Raw genomic sequence first — 21807 nt, forward strand, 5'->3', positions numbered from 1 at the left:
GATTGGGTTGGGATATCTGGTCGGCATGGACAGGTTGGACCAAAGAGTCTGTTTCCATGCTGTACATCTCTATGACTTTCTGACTCTATATTTGAGATTTGATAAAATTATATTAAAACAGGCTCTTATTATTAAGGTTGCTGATCCTACAATTAGGATGGTCTTGAAGATGGTAAAGCGGTTGGTTATGAAACTGTTTTTAACCGAAAAGGAGCAGTTGAAATTAAAGGAAAGGGAGGTAGACTTGGTAAAACAACAGAGAGTATGGTGCTGGAAAATCACAGCAGGTCAGGCAGCATCCAAGGAGCAGGAGATGCGATGTTTCAGGCAAATGCCCTTTATCAGGAATGAGGGGTGGTGAGATAAATGGGAGGGGGTGGGGCTGGAGTGAAGGGAGCTGAGAGTACGATAGGTAGACGGAGGTGGGGGTAATGGTGATAGGTCAGAGAGGAGGGTGGAGCAGATAGGTGGGAAGGAAGACGGACAGGTAGGACAGGTCATGAAGGTGGTGGCGAAGAGGAAGGTTGAAACTAGGGTAAGGTGGGCAGGAGGCAGAATGAGGAAACTGGTGAAATCCACATTGATGCTATGGAGTTGGAGGGCCCCAAAGAGGAAGATATGGCGTTCTTCTTCCAGGAGTCGGGTGGTTAAGGAGTGTTGATGAAGGAAGCAGAGTGGGAGGGGGAGTTGAAGTGTTTGATCACGGGCTGTGGGGTTGGTTGGGTGCGGGTGTCCCGGAGATATTCTCTGAAGCGGTCTGCGAGCAGGCGTACTGTCTCCCCAATGTAGAGGAGACTGCATCAAGAGCAATGGATACAGTAAATGACATGTATGGAAGTGCAGGTGGAGCTTTGATGGATGTGGAAGGCTCCTTTGGGGCCTGGACAGAGGTGAGAGGGGAGGTGTGGGCACAGGTTTTGCAATTCCTGGGAGGACAGGGGAAGGTGCCAAGAGGGGAGGGTGGATTGGGTGGGGGGGGGAGCGTGGACCTGATGAGGGAGACATGGAGGGAATGGTCTTTGCGTAAAGTGGATTGGGGTGGTGAGGGAAATATATCTCTGGGGGTGGGATCCGTTTGTAGGTGGCATAAATGGCGGAGGATGATGTGTCATATGCGGAGGTTGGTATTGTGGAAGGTGAGGACTAGGGGGGCTGGAATGGTGGGATTTGAGGACGGAGGTATGAAAAGTGGATGAAGTGTACTGGAGGGTATCATCAACCATGTGAGAGGGGAAATTCCACTCCAACCACAATAAGGACAGATTCAAAGACCGCAACTTTCCCTCTTGCGCGTTTGATGAAGCCCTCCAGTGCATCTCATCCACTTCCTGCACCTCTGTCCTCAAACCCCACTCCTCCAACCACAACAAGGACAGGACCTCTCTGTTCTTACCTTCCAGCCCACCAACCTTCGTATACATCATATCATCCTCCTCCATTTACGCCACCTACAAATGGACCCCACCACCAGAGATATATTTCCTCCGACCCCTATCTACTTTCTGTAAAGACTGTTCCCTCTACAACTCCCTCATCAGGTCCATGCCCAACCCCACCCCCCCAACTCACCTTCCCCTCCCAGTACCTTCCCCTGCCACTGCAGGAATTGCAAAACCTGCGCCCACACCTCCCCCCTCGCCTTCCTCCAAGGCCCCAAAGGAGCCTTCCACATCCATAAGAGTTTTATCTACGCTTCCATGCATGAAATTGACTGTATCCTTTATTCCTCTACATTGGGGAGACAGGATGCCTACTCGCAGACCATTTCAGAGAACATTTCCAGGATACCCGCACTAACCAACTCCACCACCCTGTGACCAAACACTTCAACTCTCCCCTCCCACTCCTTCAAGGACATGCATGCTCTGGGCCTTCTCCATCGCCATTCCTTAATCACCTGAAGCCTGGAGGAAGAACACTCATCTTCTGCCTCAGGACCCTCCACATTGGCATCAATGTGGATTTCATCAGTTTCCTCATTTCCCCTCCCTCCACTTTATCCCAGATCTAACCTTCCAACTCGGCACTACCCTCATGACCTGTCTTACCTGTCCATCTTCCTTCCCACCTATCTGCTCCACCCTCCTTTCTGACCTATCAAAATTAACCCTACCTCCATCTACCTATTGCACTCTCAGCTACCTTCCCCTCAGCATCACCTCCCTCCCTTATATCTCACCTCCTCTTCAGCTCACAGCCTCATTCCTGATAAAGGGCTTTTGCCAGAAACGTCAATTCACCTGCTTCGTAGATGTTTTTTGACCTGCTGTGCTTTTCCAGCACCACACTCTTGACTCTAATCTCCAGAATTTGCAGTTCTCACTTTTGCCTTGGTAAAACAGCAAGCGGTAAGCTGAAAGAAAACAAACAGGAATTGGAAGTGTATATGTCAAAAACCACATTTGCTACATAACGTAGATTGCACTTCACAGCACCTTCATGTATAAACTCCCCAAAACTCCCCAAGGACTGGCTTCAGACATATTCACTTGCTGTGCTGTATGATTGAGGTGCATGTAATTTAAGCAATTCCTTTTCGCAATTTAATTTACTCCAGAACATTTTTCAGAGTCAGCATAACGGTTTTCTGTTGCATTGATTTAGAGAAATTCTGAGTTCCAACATGGCAAAAGATTAGTAAGAAGTACTTGTGTGGCCAGACAGCCCACAGCCTGAACGGCTAGGCCTGAAACCAAGACAGGCAACCTTTGAGCAGCCAGGCACAATGGGACTTTCAGGACAGATCAAGCACAAAACATCTGCAGAAGACAAAGGTTGCCAAGGACAAACCTGGACTGCTGTGAAAATCAAGGCTAATTTGTGAATTGGAGATACATTCAACAGACTCGCTGGCACCCCAGCTTCCCATCATGACTATATATGGAGAAGGGAACATGTCTCTAACATATGTGAAGAAGGGTGCTGAGGGTTGGACACTGTGACCTTGACCTTGAAGATCAATAAGCTGAGGACCAGAGAACATTCTGGAAAGATGCAGCAGGAATGAATAAGAAGGGACACCATGCGGCCACTCCTTCAGCGAAGACTCAACCTGGCCTGACAGCAGAGCACCAACCACAGTGGGCGGCACAGTGGCACAGTGGTTAGCACTGCTGTCTCACAGCGCCTGAGACCCGGGTTCAGTTCCCGACTCAGGCGACTGACTGTGTGGAGTTTGCACATTCTCCCCGTGTCTGCGTGGGTTTCCTCCGGGTGCTCCGGTTTCCTCCCACAGTCCAAAGATGTGCGGGTCAGGTGAATTGGCTATGCTAAATTGCCCGTAGTGATAGGTAACGGGTAAATGTAGGGGTATGGGTGAATTGCGCTTCGGCGGGTCGGTGTGGACTTGTTGGGCTGAAGGGCCTGTTTCCACACTGTAAGTAATCTAATCTAAAACCACCTGTAGAGAGAGAGAGAGAGAGAAGACAACCATGGGGAAAGAGAAAAGATGACCATGTACAAGACCAAGGTTTAGGAGAAATTGAGGACTGCAGATTCTGGAGATCAGAGCTGAAAATGTGTTGCTGGAAAAGCACAGCAGGTCAGGCAGCATCCAAGGAACAGGAGAGTCGATGTTTTGGGCATGAGCCCTTCTTCAGGAAGGAGGGCTCAAGCCCGAAACATCGACCCTCCTGCTCCTTGGATGCTGCCTGACCTGCTGTGCTTTTCCAGCAACACATTTTCAGCCAAGACTAACATTTACCAAGTTTATCAGAGCCATTTACACAGCCTAACCATGTTTAACAACATGAGTAGTACCTGGTCCTCAACTGATAACCTGTAGCAGTTTAGATAAAGATTGCAATAATGACTTAAAGTTGCAACTGGTAGAGAAATTAATGTAAGAATTGACAGTTTATCAAGAAAGAATGGTGTTTCAGATAAAATCCAGTCTTATGGCTCTTTTGTGAATTCAAGGTACTTTATGAATAAAATTCCATTGAACTAGATGTCAACTCTGACCCTTTTGTTAATCTCACAAGTATAGTACCAGATTAAAATGAATTTGCATAGAGACTGGTTGAAGTGTTCAAAGCATGGACAACAGTTATAGTAGTGCTTTCGATAAGCTCTGGATGTTAACACCCATGAAGTGTGGTTCCCTTTAAACATGAGACATACAGCAGCCAATTTCAGCAAAGCACAGATCCACAAACAGCAATGAGATAAAGACCCAACGAGATAACCTGTTCCTCTGTTGGTTAAGTGTGAGAATGATGGTTTAGAATACTAAGCAGAATTGTCTGTGATAAAAAGAGTGTGTGAATCATTTATATCCTCATAGGGTGACAGGTCCTTGCCTTCATGTCTCATCTGAAAGATAGCACCTCTGACAGTGCAGCACTCTCTCAGTACAACAGCAACTTGTCAGCCCAGGACTGCTTGCATAAATCCCTGGAGAAGGACTTGAACTTACAATTTAGAGGTGAACCACTTGGCTGCAGGTCTGACTGTGTGATCAGTTAATGAGGTACAATATACATAATGAGGTACAATATACATTGTATAATCACAGAAAGCATTACAACATGCTTCAGAAACAAAGTAGGAGAGAAACAACTTAGTCGCAAGGCTGACTCAGAACGTGTATTTATTTCTTTGAATTCTTTTCTCGTTATTATTGTGTCAATTTTACTAGAATATGCTTCTTGTTCCAGAGATTTGGAGCACACACATTTGGTAAAGGCAGTATACATGTATGAAATATCAGTATCATTACTGGAGATGTACACCACTTATTTGAACAGCTTATCCTGCTCATAAATATGTTTTTTTTTCATTTGATTTTTAAGCAGTTAGTTGATTAAAGTGCCTTTTCTCCCAGCTGTTTAACTATAGAGGGACTTTTGTCAATTGTCTGAGTTGAGCAGAAGTTTGTTTTTATTGATGGACCTGTTGAAATCAGAAAGTGTTCAGACTGGTTAATCATGTCAACTAAGATAGCAATTCTCTAATAAAAGCTACTGAGCATTAAGGAGTTAAGTGCTGATGATGTCAGGTTGTGTGTGATGGAAGTAGACACTAATGAAGTCTTAAGCACAAAAATAGGAAACTCAGCAGGTCTGGCAGCATTTGTGGACAAAGAACAATTAATGCTTTAAGTCTAGTGACCCTTCTTCTGAACATCTTGCTCTAGAAGCTTCTGTACATAACCTACAGGCAATTAATAGTTTGCATTAGTATTGTACTCAGTCCTCATCTGCCTCAAGCTCCCAGAAACTGCAAACAATATCCCTACAACCACAAAGGAAATGAGATGACTGATCAAAGATCCAGTATGGATGGCATTGCAGTGTGATAAAGAACTGTCACACACTATATCTTCACACTTCTGTTAGATTGAGGGCACAGATTCAAATATTCCTAACACTAGCTTTTCGTTAATACCCATATATTCTGAGTTTGGATTTACACTGCTTCTGATTCATCCTGACTGAATTCAGGCTTGACTCTATTCTGCTCTTCCCCTTTTGTACTGCATCCAACAGCGTGAGTGCTAAACTGTAATTTGATATAGTCCAATAGCTGTACTGGTTCAGGATGAAGCACACTGCAGCACTTGGCAGATTGAATTCAATGAAAATCATCACATTTCAAATTGAATTCAATCCCTGGTGTAACCAGACTAAAAAAGGAAAAACAGAGCTGTTTTGATAGACTCGTGGAACACCTCAGTGATCATGACATAGATAGTGAAAGATTAATTTTGTACCAGAAAATTCTCAGTCTGCTAAATTGTGGATTCACATCACTATTTGTGAGCAAAACCAAAACTGTATATAAACTCAGGAAACTAGGTTTCCAGCTTTTACTGATGTTGTGCAAGGACTCCTGATGTCTAACTACAGTATGCAATTAAAACCCTCAAAACAGAAGTGCTCATTGACTGTTCATTTAAATATTTCTTTTCCCTATTTTACAGGTTATATATTTTGAATCATATGCCTAAATGAAGAAAATGGCAACATAAGATGCTTTGTACTACCTCTGAAATAGAATTTTAGCTTGAAATTAAATCCATCCCCTGTACTTCTTGCAATATTACTTTCAAAATGAAAAACTAGTACAGTGGAACCTCGATTATCCAAATATCAATTATCCGAATGTTGGATTATCCGAAGGGGACCTTAAGGTCCTGATAGAAACATTACGTCAAAGAGCTGTTTCAACCCTGATCGGGTCTTTTGTTAACAGGTACAGTGATTACAATGAACTCAACTCACTGAAATGCTGCCAAGAACAGTACTGGATAGTCCGGACACTGTCCCTAAATGAATGACCTCTCACCCTCTCTCTCTCTTCCCTCATACTTTTTCTGGAGTTCTACACAGGGGTGAACCCTAAACCCCCTTCCCCAGATAATCTCTCCAACATTGTCTTGTACAGGACAATGGTAGAACCTGTCAAAAGGTTGCAGTAAAAAGTTGTGTGTGTGTGTGTGTGCGCGCGCGCTATTGGAGACTTAACCTCAGGATGGTACATTGGCGAGACCAAACAGAGGCTACAGCAATGGATGAATGGACATCGCAGAACAATCAACAAACAGGAGTGTTCCCTCCCAGGTAGAAAACATTGCAGCAGTACGAGACATTCAACCTCAGCCCTTTGGCTGACCGTCCTCCAAGGCGGACTTCAGGACAGGCACCAATGAAAAGTGGCCGAGCAGAAGCTGATAACCAAGTTCAGTACCCATGGGGATGGCCTCAACTGGAACCTTGGGTTCATGTCACACTACAGATGACCCCATTGCACTAAACACACAGATAGATAGACATACACACACACATACTCAGACCCTCTCTCATACACTCATACATATACTCTCACACAAACCCTCTCACAGACTTAAACCCCTTTACAGTCACACTCACACTCACACACACCCACTCTCTCACAGACACTCATAATCCCTCCAACCCACCACCACCCCCCACCCCCCCCCACACACACACCCACACCCACACATACACACCCACACGCACACATACACATATGAGTTTGTGGGGTGAATTTGTACTTGCAGAATTACATTTTACTATGCTCAAAAACTTCATGAATCCATGTAAGATTCTGTAAATACGTTTTTTAGATTAGAATCCGTCTGACCATTGTGGCACAGACAGCATCACAGGGAGTTGTCCACTTTAATTTGAGGAATGTCCAATTTAGAATCATCTGAACTTGGTTCTTCACTCTGTGTTTTAACCTGTTTTTGCTTTCCTTCCCTACCAAAATACCTTTGGACAATATTCACATGACACATTGTGTGAGATTTCTTTCTATCTGACGTTCTTGTCAAATAATTCACCTCAATCAACTTCTTTTCAGTTTGTTAAGGCCTATTAAACCTTGCCTACAAAGGTTCATCGACTATAGGGAGTAACAGTAACATTTTATTTCAAGTAGCAAAATTGCAAATTTTTTGAATTCTCATCTGTTTCCTGTTTCATCACATGCTGTGTTACATGTCTAGTCAACTCACCTGCTTTATTAGTCTTTCTAAAATTTGATACATACGACAAATATGTGGTCTCTGAACACTGACTCAGCAATTTCTCCTTAGTTAATTTCAGTGGTCCTCTCATGTCATGATCAAAAACTAATTCAAATGGACTGAATCAAGAACATAGAACATTACAGCTCAGTATAGGATCTTTGGCCCTTGATGTTACGCCGACATGTGGAACCAATCTGAAGCCCATCTATTCTACACTATTCCATTATCATCCATATGTTTACCCAATGACCATTTAAATACCCTTAAATGTGGCAAGTCTAATACTGTTTCAAGCAGTGCGTTTCACGCCCCTACTACTTTCTGAGTAAAAAAACTACCTACTGACATCTGTCCTATGTCTATCACCCCTCAATTTAAAGTTATGTCTCCTCATGCTAGCCATCTTCATCTGAGGTAAAAGGGTCTCACTGTCCACCCTATGTTTCAATTAAGTCACCTCTCAACCTTCTTCTCTCTAATGAAAATGGCCTCAAGTTCCTCAACCTTTCCTCATAAGACATTTCCCCATATCAGGCAACATTCCAGTAAATCACCACTGAACCCTTTCCAAAGCTTTCACATCCTTCCTATAATGCAGTGACCAGAACTGTACGCAACACTGCAAGTGCAGCTGTACCAGAGTTTTACAGCATGACCTCATGGCTCTGAGACTCAATCCCTCTACCAATAAAATCTAACACATCGTATGCCTTCTTAACAACCTTATCAACCTGGGTGGCTACTTTCAGGGATCAATGTACATGGACACTGAGATCTCTTTGCTCATCAACACTACCAAGAATCTTACCATTAGCTCAGTACTCTGTTGCTGTTGCTCTTCTAAAGTGAATCACCTCACACTTTTCTGCTTTAAACTCCAAACTTAGTGTCATCTGCAAACTTACTAACCCATCCTTCTATGCCTTTATCCAGGTCATTTATAAAAATGACAAATAGCAATGGCCCCAAAACAGACCCTTGTGCTACACCACTAGTAACTGAACTCCAGGATGAACATTTCCCATCAACCACCACCCTCTGTCTTCCTTCAGCTAGCCAATTTCTGATCCAAGCTGCTAAATCACCCTCAATCCCATGCCTCCGTATTTTGTGCAATAGCCTACTATGGGGAACCTTATCAAACACCTTACTGAAATCCGTATGTACTACATTAACCGCTTTACCCTCATCCACCTGTTTGGTCATCATCTCAAAGAACTCAATAAGGTTTGCGAGACTTGACCTACTCTTCACAAAATCAATGTACTCCTCTGTAGGTCATTATAAATCCCATCCCTTATAACCTTTTCCAACACTTTGCCCATAACTGAAGTAAAGCTCACTGGTCTATATTTACCAGGGTTGTCTCTACTCCCCTTCTTGAACAAGGGGACAACATTTGATATCCTCCAGTCTTCTGGCATTATTCCTGTAGACAATGACGACATAAAGATCAATGCAAAGGCTTGACAATCTCCTCCCTGACTTCAAAGAGAATCCTAGGATAAATCCCATCCAGCCCAGGGGACTTATCTATTTTCTCAAATCAAATGAAAAAGGCTTTTACATCCTTCTTGTCAAACATATTTAAATGGATCTCTACCAGGCATTAGATTACAATGGGATTGGTCTCCAATACTCTCCTCATCACTACTCCTACCTTTCACTTCTATCTCCAACGTTTTAAGTCAACTTTGAGTTTTCAGTTCCAATCTCCAAAGTTCAAAAACTCTCTCCTTCTCCCTTTCTTTTGCATGGGCCTTTTTTTCCCCTTTCTTTTTCCTCTGCTAGAGCTGTCTTGGCTTATTCTTTTCTTTGGCTTTTAATTTTAATTCAAGCTGTTTCATTTTGCTTTCTCTTTCTTTTGTTTTTGTCTCTAATTCAAGCTGCTTCATTTAGAATTGATTTGTAATCATTTCCAAAGTTTCTGAAGATATTTCTGGCATTCATAAATGTCACGCTTTTGCTGAAAATACCTCCCCTTTGCACATGGAAAAGGCAATCCGAACTCCATCTTGTCTGCTAATTCCAAAAACTTTGTCTTGCTCACTTATTGTAAAACTCCCGAAGTGATTTATTTCACTCCCAGGAAACTCTTCATGACTGAAACAACCATTACTACACAAAGCACATCCTATTTAAACCCGCCAAATGCAACACCCAACACCAAACACCAAAACCTGTCACTCACTGTCTTTGAATCCAATAATCATAAACCCAACCTGGAATTAAAGATTTTGATCCCGACAAGAGCCCACAGTTTGTTATGGACCAGACCAAACCTTCTCAAAATATTCTCAGAAAATGGCTTAGACCCCCAACTTTTTCTTATTTTTAAAGGCAAATGTTTTCTGGATGCAATTCAATTGGTCAGACTACAAAGTTGGAAGAACATCACACTTTTTTTGATATGATAGTTAAAATTTAAACAAAAGAAAGAAGAATTAGAATAACTTAATGTATAAGAAAACTTTACAGAATAATGTATTATTTAACTACTAAACAGCAAATATGTAAATGTAATAACATCCCTTAAACAATTCCTTGGCAAAGCCAAATTCAATAAATTAGATTGTCAGACCTGCAATTCCCCAGTCCTGGAAGAATGAACATCAAAAGAAAACTCTGGAAGAGAGAGATAGGACTCAAGTTTTACTGTAGCAGAGAGAGATACATACCAGCTTCCAAATCCCAACAGATGCTGAAAGTTAACATAAAATGCTAGTTCAGTGGAAGCTTAACCTCACTCTTTCATGCTGCTTCTATTGTTCCAACTTAAAAAAAACCAAGGCATTACTGCCAGGAAGGTAAATTTAAAATTATATGAACTTACCTTGTGTGTTCAACGGTATCCATTTTGCCAGTAGTAGCAGTAGTGAGAAGAGTAGCAATGAAGATCAGGGGTCTGCCGCAAAGGCAAATTTAAAGTTATATAAACTTACCTCATGAATAGGTGGAGCACACGCTGAGCAGGAGTGGACACGGGACTCCTGAGTAAGTGAAGTAATATATTTGGGTTGTTGTGCTACCCGAAATGCTACTTAGGTAGCATCTCCGACCCATCTTCCTCCTCTAGCCAAAACAAAATGTTCTGTGTGCCGGATTGGGTAGGTAACTAGTTCTTTTTAATTTTTCTACAGTGTCCTTGGAAATTTGGAATAGTGGGATCAGAGGTTAGGGCAATTGAATGTTCTTCCTGCAGTAGGTGCGAGGTAAGGGTCACCATTAGTGTCCCTGCTGACACCATCTGCGGGAAATGCGCCCAGCTCCAGCTCTTCGAAAGCTACATTAGGGAACTGGAGCTGGAGCTGGATGAACTTCGGATCATTCGGGAGGCATAGGAGGTTTTTGAAAGGAAGTACAGGGAGGTAGTCGCACCTCAGATACAAGAAGGAGGCAGATGGGTTTTAGTCGCTAGACAAAAAGGGGACTAGCACACAGTGCAGGGAACCCTTGTGGCTGTTCCCCTCAAAACAAGTATGTCATTTTGGATACTTTTGGGGGGGAAAATTAAAAGGGGTAAACAATGGGTTACAGGTCTCTGGAACAGAGTCTGTCCCTGTTGCTCAGAAGGGAAGGTGGGAGGTGAGCAGAGCACTAGTCATTGGGGACTCCATTGTTAGCGGGACAGATAGGAGGTTCTGTGGGAATGAGAGAGACTCATGTTTGATGTGTTGCCTCCCAAGTGCCAGGGTTCATGATGTCGCGGATCATGTTTTCAGGATCGTGGAGGGGGAGGGGGAGCAGCCCCAAGTCCTGGTCCACTTATGCACCAATGATATAGGCAGGAAAAGGGATGGGGATTTAAGGTAGAAATTCAGGGAGCTAGGGTGGAAGCTTACTGTTAGAAGAAACAGAGTTGTTAACTATGGTTTGTTGCCCGTGCCACATGCTAGCAAGGAGAATAGGGAGACAGAGGATTTGAACACATGGATGCAGGGACAGTACAGGAGGGAGGGTTTTTGATACCTGGATAATTCTGGAGTAGGTGGGATCTCTACAAGCAGGATAGTCAACACCTCAACCAGAGGGGTACCAGAATCCTGGGGAGGGGGGAGTGATGATTTGCTAATGCTATTCGGACAGGTCTAAACTAATTCAGCAGGAGGATGGGAACTTATATAGTAGTTCCAGTGTCCAGGGTGTTGAGAGTAATGAGGTCAGAAATACGGCTTCAAGGTCGCATGAGTTCACTGGCAAGCAGGATGGTGGTTTGAAGTGTGTCTACTTCAGTGCCAGGAGCATCCGGAGTAAGGTGGGTGAACTTGCAGCATGGTTTGGTGTCTAGGACTTTGTTGTTATGGCCATTTCAGAGACATGATAGAGCAGGGACTGGAATGGTTGTTGCAGGTTCTGGGATTTAGATGTTTCACTAAGAACAGAGAAAATTATAAAAGAGAGGGGGGGTGTGGCATTGTTAGTCAAGGACAGTATTACGGTAGCAGAAAAGACATTTGAGAATTCATCAACTGAGTTAGTATGGGCTGAGGTTAGAAACAGGAAAGGAGAGGTCACCCTGTTGGGAGTTTTCTATAGACCTTCGAATAGTTCCAGGGATGTAGAGGAAAGGATAGGAAAGATAATTCTGAGTAGGAGCGGGTAGTTGTTATGGGGTCTTTAACTTTCCAAAGATTGACTGGAAATACTATAGTTTGAGTATTTTAGATGGGTCAGTTTTTGTCCAATGTGTGCAGGATAGTTTCCTGACACAGTATGTAGACAAACAACAAGGGTCAAGGTCATATTGGATTCTGTACAGGGTTAATGCACTTGGCCAAGTGTGAGATTTGGAGATAGGTGAACACTTTAGTGATAGTGACAACAATTCGGTCATGTTTACTTTAGTAATGGAAACATAAAGGTATATAATGCTGGGCAAGAGTTATTGCTGGGGGAAAGGCAATTATGATGCAATTAGGCAAGATTTAGGTTGCAGAGGATGGGGAAAGAAACTGCAAGGGATAGGCACAATTGAAATGTGGAGCTTATTCAGGGAACAACTACTGCGTGTCCTTGATAAGTATGCACCTGTCAGGCAGGGAGGAAGTGGTCGAGCAAGGGAGGAAGTGGTTTACTAAGAAGTTGAATCTATTGTCAAGAGAAAGAAGAAGGCTTATGTTCGGATGAGACTTGATGGCTCAGTTAGGGCACTTGAGAGCTACAAGTTAGCCAGGAAAGGCATAAAGAGAGAATCAAGAAGAGCCAGGAGGACCATGAGAAGCCGTTGGCAGGTAGGATCAAGGAAAAAAACCTTAAAGTTTTCCATAGCTATATTGGGAAAAAAAGAATGACGAGTGAAAGATTAGGGTCAAACTAGGATAGTAGTGAGAAGTTGTACATGGAGTCCAAGAAGATAGGGGAAGTGCTAAATTAATATTTTATATCAGTACTCACATTGGAAAAAAGACAATGTTATCGAGGAGAATGCTGAGATACAGGCTACTAGACTATTTGGGATTGAGGTTCATAAGGAGGAGGTGTTAGCAATTCTGGAAAGTGGAAAAACAAATAAGTCCCCTGGACTGGATGGAATTTATCCTTGGATTCTCTGGGGGGCCAGGAAGGAGATTGCAGAGCCTTTGGCTTTGATTTTTGGGTCATCATTATCTAACAGTAATGGTGCCAGAAGACTGGAGGATAGCAAAGCTTGTCCCCTTGTTCAAAAATGGGAGTAGAGACAACCCTGGTAATTATAGACCTGTGAGCCTTACTTCGGTTGTGGGTAAAGTGTTGGAAAAGGTTATAAGAGTTAGGATTTATATAATCAAGAGAGGAATAAGTTGGTTAGGTATAGTCAACACGGCTTTGTGAAGGTTAGGTCATGTGTCACAAACCTTATTGAGTTATTTGAGATGGCGACCAAACAGGTGGATGAGGGTAAAGTGGTTGATGTGGTGTATATGGATTTCAGTAATTGTTTGATAAGGTTCCCCACCATAGATTATTGCAGAAAATACAGAGGCATGGGATTGAGGGTGATTTAGTGGTTTGGATCAGAAATTGGTGAGCTGAAGGAAGACAGAGAGTGGTGGTTGATGGGAAATGTTCATCCTGAAGTTCAGTTACAAGTGGTGTAGCACAGGGATATGTTTTGGGGCCACTGCTGTTTGTCATTTTTTATAAATGACCTCAATGAGGGTGTAGAAGGATGGGTTAATAAATTTGCAGATGACAGAAAGGTCAGTGGAGTCGTGGATAGTGCTGAAGGATTTTGCAGATTACAGAGGAACATAGATAAGCTGCAGAGAGGGCTGAGAGGTGGCATTTGGAGTTTAATGCATGAGGTGATTCACTTTGGAAGGAGCGGCAGGAATAAGGAGTGCTGGGCTAATGGTAAGATTCTTGGCAGTGTAGGAGCAGAGATCTTGGTGTCTATGTACATTGATTCCTGAAAGTTGCCACCCAGGTTGATAGGGTTGTTAAGAAGGCATACGGTGTGTTAGTTTTTATTTGTAGAGGGGTTGAGTTTCGGAACCATGAAGTCATGCTGCAGTTGTATAAAACTCTGATACCACCACACTTGGAGTATTCCGTACAGTTCTGGTCATTGCATTATAGGAAGTATGTGGAAACTTTGGAAAGGGTTCAGAGAGGATTTACTAGGATGTTGCCTGGTATGGAGGGAAGGTCTTATGAGCAAAGGCTGAGGAACTTGAGGCTGCTTTTGTTAGAGAGAAGAACGCTGAGAGGTGACGTGATTGAGACATATATGATAATCAGAGGGTTAAATAGGATGGACAGTGAGAGCCTTTTTCCTCAGATGGTGATGACAGAGCTTTAGATTAGATTACTTACAGTGTGGAAACAGGCCCTTCGGCCCAACAAGTCCACACCGACCCGCCGAAGCGCAACCCACCCATACCCCTACATTTACCCCTTACCTAACACTACGGGCAATTTAGCATGGCCAATTCACCTGACCCGCACATCTTTGGACTGTGGGAGGAAACCGGAGCACCCGGAGGAAACCCACGCAGACACGGGGAGAACGTGCAAACTCCACACAGTCAGTCGCCTGAGTCGGGAATTGAACCCGGGTCTCTGGCGCTGTGAGGCAGCAGTGCTAACCACTGTGCCACCGTGCCGCCCACAAAAGAGGACAGAGCTTTAAAAAGAGGGGTGATAGATATAAAGCAGCTGCTAGAGGTAGTTTCTTCACTCAGAGAATAGTAGGGGTGTGAAACGCACTGCCTGTAACAGTATTAGACTCGCCAAATTTAAGGGCATTAAAATGGAAATTGGATAAACATATAGATGAAAATGGAATAGTGTAGGATAGATAGGCTTCAAAGTGGTTCCACAGGTTGGTGCAACATCAAGGGCCAAAGGGCCTGTACTGCACTGTAATGTTCTATGTTCTACATTCTATGTTCTAAGCTGTTTCCTTTATTGGCTTGGAACAGACTGCTTGCACCTCTGTCTCAACCTCACTTCATAAAACAACTCGGATAAAGTACATAGTATTAATACATTTGAAAAACATTGAACTCCTGCATGGACAAATATTGCGAGTCAGTGTCACTTGAATTGGTCATGGTGATACAAATTTTACAACATGAGTAGCGTTTCTGCCAATTGTCTCACACCCTCATCTGCTTGTTTCCAGAACAAGTGAGAACCGTTTACAACCCAGCTACCTAGGTTTGTAACTTACAGCCAATGATTATTTCTGGATAGGAGAAGGACCCATACACCTTGCCAGACTGTAGAAGATCATGGAAATAGCTGGGGCACTATTCTTCTCAGGCATTCATAATCATTGTAGTCTCTAGTAATGTTCATTTCATTCCGTGTGGGGAGAGCTTTCTATGTCTGGATAGTGACTATCCCTTTCACTGCCCACAAAATGCATTTAAGCATCCAGGTCCTGGTTACTGAACTGAGATACAGTTATACCTGACTATCCATTGATGGTCTTTTTTTGTGGCATGAGCACCAATTTTGTGTACTCATCTCACATGGTATCATTTCTTGAGTTTGGTCAGATAATGGAGCAAGCACTAGTGAATGAGGCACATTGCTCCAAAGGAAATAGGAGGCAATGTAGATCATTTGGACTTTCAAGACTGCTTTGTCATTAAACCTGATCATGGCAGACCTTCTACCTCAAAAACATTTTCTTACTCACCCCCTATCTCTTGATATTTTTAATGACTAGGAAACTATTAATCTCTACTTTAAATTGGATTGGGGGTATGTAGCTCTCTGGGATATAAAGTTCCATAGAATCACCACTCTCTTGTCAAAGGAAGTCACCCCTTATCTCTATACCAAAAATCATACCCTTAATCTGAGACTGTGTCCTTCAGTCTATACGGTCTATCACCTTCCCGCTCTGTGGATATTCCTTTCCATATCTACCATCTAGCTCCAGAAGGATTTTGTGAATTCCAATGAGATTATCCATCATTCTGCAAAACTCTCAATAATCTAGACTTAGTTTGCTCAACGTGTTCACAGAAGACAAGCCTGTCATTCCAGGAATCAGTCTTCAAAGCATTCCCTTTGTGGCAACTATACCTTTTTTCAAGTAAGGTAAATAAAATTGTATACAGCATTCCAAATATGAACTCACCAAGGCTCCATACAACTGCACCAAGTTATGTTATACTATACAACTGAACCAAGATATTTGATATCATGCAGTCAAATTCTCTTGCTGAAGCCTGTCTAACCTCTCTTGCAATTGTTTTGCATCTTCTGATTTCTATGCCCTGAATTACTGCTGCTGTTTGGCATCACATAAATGTTTGCTGCCCCTTTCTTGGATCCACCCAAACTAATTTGACATCTTGATCTTCCATTTTTTGACCCTTTCTCATTAAATACTGGTCACACCCTTTCTTATCTGAACTACTGAAAGGGCATTTCCTCTTTGGCTTTCAGTCCTGAATGTCAAAAACCTTGAGGATTCAGTTCTCAGTCTTGACCACCCTCCAGTTACATTTCTCTAATGGCAAGTAGATCATACCCATTTACTTCTTTTTGTGTGATCAATTCATCTACCTTGTTGCAATGTTGCATAAAATAATTATTTATAATTGTTTTTAATATGCCTGACCATTGATGCTGGACTAGCTATGTGCAGGATGGATCATCTCATTGTTGCTATCTGCACATCACAATGGTTCGGACGATTAATGAGTGATAATGACCCACTGATACATTGGACTGTGAGGTGCACAAGAGCTTGATAACAGTGTGAAGCTTGAAGTGTCATGGCTTGGCATTTTGGTTGTATATCTCCAGGAACCTGCCAGGCTTTAAGTCTTTCAAATTTATTCTTTCATGGGACATAGGCATCATCGACAAGGCCAAGATTTGCTACCCATCCCTAATTGTGTGATTTGATAGATAATTTCAAAGAGTTGGTTAAGAATTAACCACATGGATCTAGAGTCATGTGTAGGCCATACTAGATCTGGATAATGGATGTCCTTTACTAAAGGGGGTGAGTGAACCAGAAAAGCTTTTAATGTCAATTGATATAGTTTTTTTCCAATCAATCTGTTCAGAGTTGTTATTACATTCCTTTGGAGTAGATCAGACATGAACCTGGGTCTCCTGGCTCAGAGCTAGAGACAACATCAATGCATCATAAGAACCCCTTAATTTCAATTAATAATAGTTTCATGATCTCAATTATTGATGCTAATTTACAATTCCAGATTTTATTAATTGAAGTTCCACCAAGGGACAAGGTGGGATATGATATTGTGTCCCCAGAACATTAGCCTGAGCCGCTGGTTTGCCAGTCCAGAGATATTACCACTATGTCACTGTCTTCCAAGATTAGCAGTCTGAATACTGTGTGCAGAGAACTGACTTGAAGCTAGACAATGGATTGTAAATGTTTCAGCATATAGATACTTAATAGATTGCAAATGCAAATGCCAGCAGTGATCAAAGCTTTGTGCAGCAATGGTATAAGAAATAAAGGCAACCTGTGAGGGATTTACAGTTTTTAACTAGCTTTTCCTCAAATTAAAATCCTGTTGGTCATCAGAGACGGTCAGAAAGAATTTCACTCCTTCTGATAAAGGTCAGAGATAACTTCACAATTGTGGGTCCAACAGTCACTATATCTGTCTCACTTCCCACTAATGTCAAAGGTAAGCCTTATCCTGGGTGTGCATTGCAATTTGCCCCCCTCTGTATCCAGGCTCATTTCTAGTTCCATGACATTGGGCATTTTGTACCTCTCTGCCTGGAATGAAGTTAAGGTGGGACAGGCACCTCCAGAAGGATGATGGAATTGCGGAAATAGAAAAATTCCCGACCCTAGACACCCCTCTCAACAACATAAATCTGACCTTGGAAACTTACATGACAAATCAAAGTTATTGGAGTGGTTGTTAGGGCAGGTGGTAAAGTAAAGTTGATTATTCACACATGAAATGTGAAATCAGATGCTGTGTTTTCAAATAACGTCACAAAGCAACAGTCTGAGGATGAGAAATAGGTGGGAACCAAGCATAGAAACAGAGGGGTCTCCAATCAAAACAGTGCAGGAGATACTCTATCTGGAATTGGATAGACATGAATACGTTGGTGAAATATGCTCCTCAGCAACATGTAAACAAGAAGATCATGGGACTTTTGGGGAAGGAGTTGGGAAGTGAAAAGGCTGCTAGTATTGCAGGGATATGAATGAGGCAGCATGTCTAATGAGTTCCCAATGGTATGCCTTCCTGCCAATGATGGAAAAGTTGACAGTCTGCTTCAAGCCCATTTGAATTTAGTAAATGGGTAATTGAGAGCCTTACTCCATCCCTGCAGTAACTCTAGCTAGTGGTATCCAGGTCCTCGACCAACTGTAGACTCTCCAAGATGGCCTCTTACATGTTTCCAAATTGGAGGTGCGGTGTCTTTCTTTTCTGGCTGAACTGGTTATGTTGTTGTTTACTCCAAATGCCAACGTGGGACTCCTGTCACATCCAAAGTATCCCAGCCATAGTGTCACACTGCTAGTTAAAATCAATGTAAGCTTCAAGTGGAATTACTATATCAAATCCAAATTAATGATGATGAATACTCACCCTACAATTTAAGTGACATTGGCCTTCGAACAAATCTGTTTAATTAGATGGTAGATTAAATGTTGTGCAAATGATTCAGTGTGGAACTCATGCTCTCTCTTAAAGAAATGAATGACCAGCCTATGTATTATGTATCAACTGGTCTGAAATATAACATCTACCAGATTATAAAATGCGGCAGTTAATGCAGTTTATACATCTCTTGCAAACTTGTTCTGATCTCTTGGCTGTTAAAAAGCTAAAGAAATTTTGAGCCTTCCTGTCTGGCAGAAATTGAATGCCTCAAAAGGTAGTGACGTATCTGGATTAGTGGTGCTGGAAGAGCACAGCAGTTCAGGCAGCATTCAAGGTGCAGCGAAATTGATGTTTCAGGCAAAAGCCCTTTATCAGAAATAAAGGCAGAGAGCCTGAAGCATGAAGAGATAAGCTAGAGGAGGGTGGGGGTGGGGAGAAAATAGCATAGAGTACAATAGGTGAGTGGGGAAGAGGATGAAGGTGATAGGTCAGGGAGGAGAGGGTGGAGTGGATAGGTGGAAAAGGAGATAGGCAGGTAGGACAAGTCCGGACATGTCATGGGGACAGTGCTGAGCTGGAAGTTTGGAACCAGGGTGAGGTGGGGGTAGGGGAAATGAGGAAACTGTTGAAGTCCACATTGATGCCCTGGGGTTGAAGTGTTCCGAGGCGGAAAATGAGGTGTTCTTCCTCCAGGCGTCTGGTGGTGAGGGAGCAGCGGTGAAGGAGGCCCTGTCCTCGGCAGAGTGGGAGGGGGAGTTGAAATGTTGGACCACGGGGCGGTGTGGTTGATTGGTGCGGGTGTCCCGGAGATGTTCCCTAAAGCGCTCTGCTAGGAGGCGCCCAGTCTCCCCAATGTAGAGGAGACTGCATCGGGAGCAACGGATACAATAAATGATATTAGTGGATGTGCAGGTAAAACTTTGATGGATGTGGAAGGTTCCTTTAGGGCCTTGGATAAAGGTGAGGGAGGAGGTGTGGGCGCAGGTTTTACAGTTCCTGCGGTGGCAGGGAAAGGTGCCAGGATAGGAGGGTGGGTTGTAGGGGGACGTGAACCTGACCAGGTAATCACGGAGGGAATGGTCTTTGTGGAAGGCGGAAAGGGGTGGGGAGGGAAATATATCCGTGGTAGTAGGGTCTTTTTGGAGGTAGCGGAAATGATTTGCCTCCTCACCTTATACCCACCAGCCAAAGACAGCCCAGAATAAAATTCATTTTAACTTTTCTGCAGTTAAGTGGGCATTTGTTGTTTTCACAGTTTGCATAGCTCTGGTACTCCTTTCCTATTTTCTGGGCCAGGATGGATTTGGCATACACTTCCCTCATTTCTCAGCCCTCAGGCCACTTTGTTAATGAGGCTGCCTTCCAAATGGATCACACTTCTCTCAGTGTTTGGTGTATTTGGTTGATGAAATCCCTGGACTAGCAGCCAGGAAGCTGTTCCATGTGCGATTGGTCAATTCTCTGCCCAGTAACCTTATCTCTAATACTTCACATGGGACTATACCTGCCCCATCACGGCAATTTTTTTAGTAAAATAAGGTTAGTGCACATCTCAGCATCTTTCACCCATCATCCTCTGAATCCCGTTGATATGCCAATTGGGCAGATGCTGAAATAGAGCCCTGCTTATCATTTTTCTGCAAACAATTAAAGGTCAGTTAGGTTTGTTAACAAGCCCACTGGCTTTAATAATACATTACTCCAATCATAATACAGCGGATGTGTACAGGTTGTCTTCAAAGGTCAATATGAACAAAGGGATGAAGAAAGGTCAGGAACCTCAATCAGGGGTGGCATTCAGGCATCAGGGCAGCCAAACCCTCCCCCTCCAAGATGCTAACACCCACCTTCTTCCTGCCTGACAGACCTAACCCATTCTTGCCTTCTATCTGGGCTCTAGGATCCCTCCCCCCTCTAAAACCCCAGAAACTACCTTCTTGCAGAAGCCATATCTGTCTGCAATACTACTGAGCTCTGCCCTGCCAGGACAAGTGAAGTTGCTTGGCTAACAGCTCCCGAAAGAGGGACAGAATTTCATTGTTAAGCCACTTAGATGCTTGCAACACATTATTGCAGGGAGTATAGGGGAGTTTGACTTGCAAGGACCAAGTTGGCTACCAGCCAACATTTCTTCCAGTAAACCCCAGGACCCCCATGTAATCTCACTATTTCATTTCTTAAAAGATAAAGAGATGCTTTTAAATTGAACTCATAGCAACCTTATAATTTTGTTCAAACCTTTGAACTGTACATGTACTATCATGAAGCATCTCATTTTATGCTTGATGTTACAATTATACTGGAGTAAACAGCCACCTTGTAACATTTCATAGCAAAGTTTACATTGCCTAGCTCAAGGAAATCCATTTGATTAACAACAAAGGAAATAAGTTTCTTCCCATCATGGAAATTGAACAGACTATTCAGCATTTTGAGCTGGTTCTGACATTCAATGAGAGCAATGCTGATCCATATGCTAACTCCATTTATCTGTGTTGGCTGCTTTTCCTTCAATATAAACACACAAATTAGAAGCTGTAGGCCATTTGGCCCTTCAGCTTGCTGTACAATTCAGTAAGATCATGGCTGATCTAACTCTGTTCTCAACACCAAATTGCCACTTAATCCTCAATGTCCTTTAACTCCCCTGTTAGATAAGAATCTATCTCCTTCTGCCTTAAAAATATTCAATGATCCTGCAATCACCATTCTGTAGGGCTCATGATCCTTTGAAAGAAAACAATTCTCCATCATAAGTAGAGCAGACTGAATGGCCTTCTTCTGCACCATACAATTCTGTGAAGACCCCTTATTAGTAACATTTTTATTGGTTAAAAAATTTTAATCACATAATTAACATTCCTAATTAAGCTGGCATTTACTGCTTTATATGGGAGAGTGTTTCACAATTCTAGCACCCTTTATGTGAAGAGGTGTTTTCTCATTCCCTGAATATCTGGATTCTGATTTTATCAATATATCGCCTTGTCCTATATTCCCTTTGACAGGAGAACATTTCTCAGAAATTCTTTCAGCCTACTAAAAAAATCTCAATCCCAATCACCCCTAAATCTTCAAACCTTCAGTGAATACGAATATATTCTTTCCTCTTACACTTTAACCTGTGTCACCCTGGCAACATTCTGCTGAATCTAGACTACACTCCTTCCAAAGCATATTTAAACTTGCTGCTGTGTACTTCACTGAATATGGGCTAACTGTTTCTTTGTATGACTGTAGCAAAATTATCAGATT

At 42.8% G+C, this 21807-nt stretch overlaps 1 long non-coding RNA gene across 2 annotated transcripts in view; it reads right to left on the reverse strand.

Moving 5' to 3' along the window:
• The window catches only part of LOC132828448 (uncharacterized), an 84794-nt gene that overhangs the window by 4822 nt on the left and 58165 nt on the right, over positions 1 to 21807 (reverse strand). For both annotated transcript variants that reach the window (XR_009646120.1, XR_009646122.1), the window contains exon 2: positions 2241 to 2353. This is a non-coding gene — a long non-coding RNA (uncharacterized LOC132828448). The remainder of the gene's footprint in view (positions 1 to 2240; positions 2354 to 21807) is intronic.

This window comes from Hemiscyllium ocellatum, chromosome 2, assembly GCF_020745735.1.
Source record: "Hemiscyllium ocellatum isolate sHemOce1 chromosome 2, sHemOce1.pat.X.cur, whole genome shotgun sequence".
Classification (NCBI taxonomy): domain Eukaryota; kingdom Metazoa; phylum Chordata; class Chondrichthyes; order Orectolobiformes; family Hemiscylliidae; genus Hemiscyllium; species Hemiscyllium ocellatum.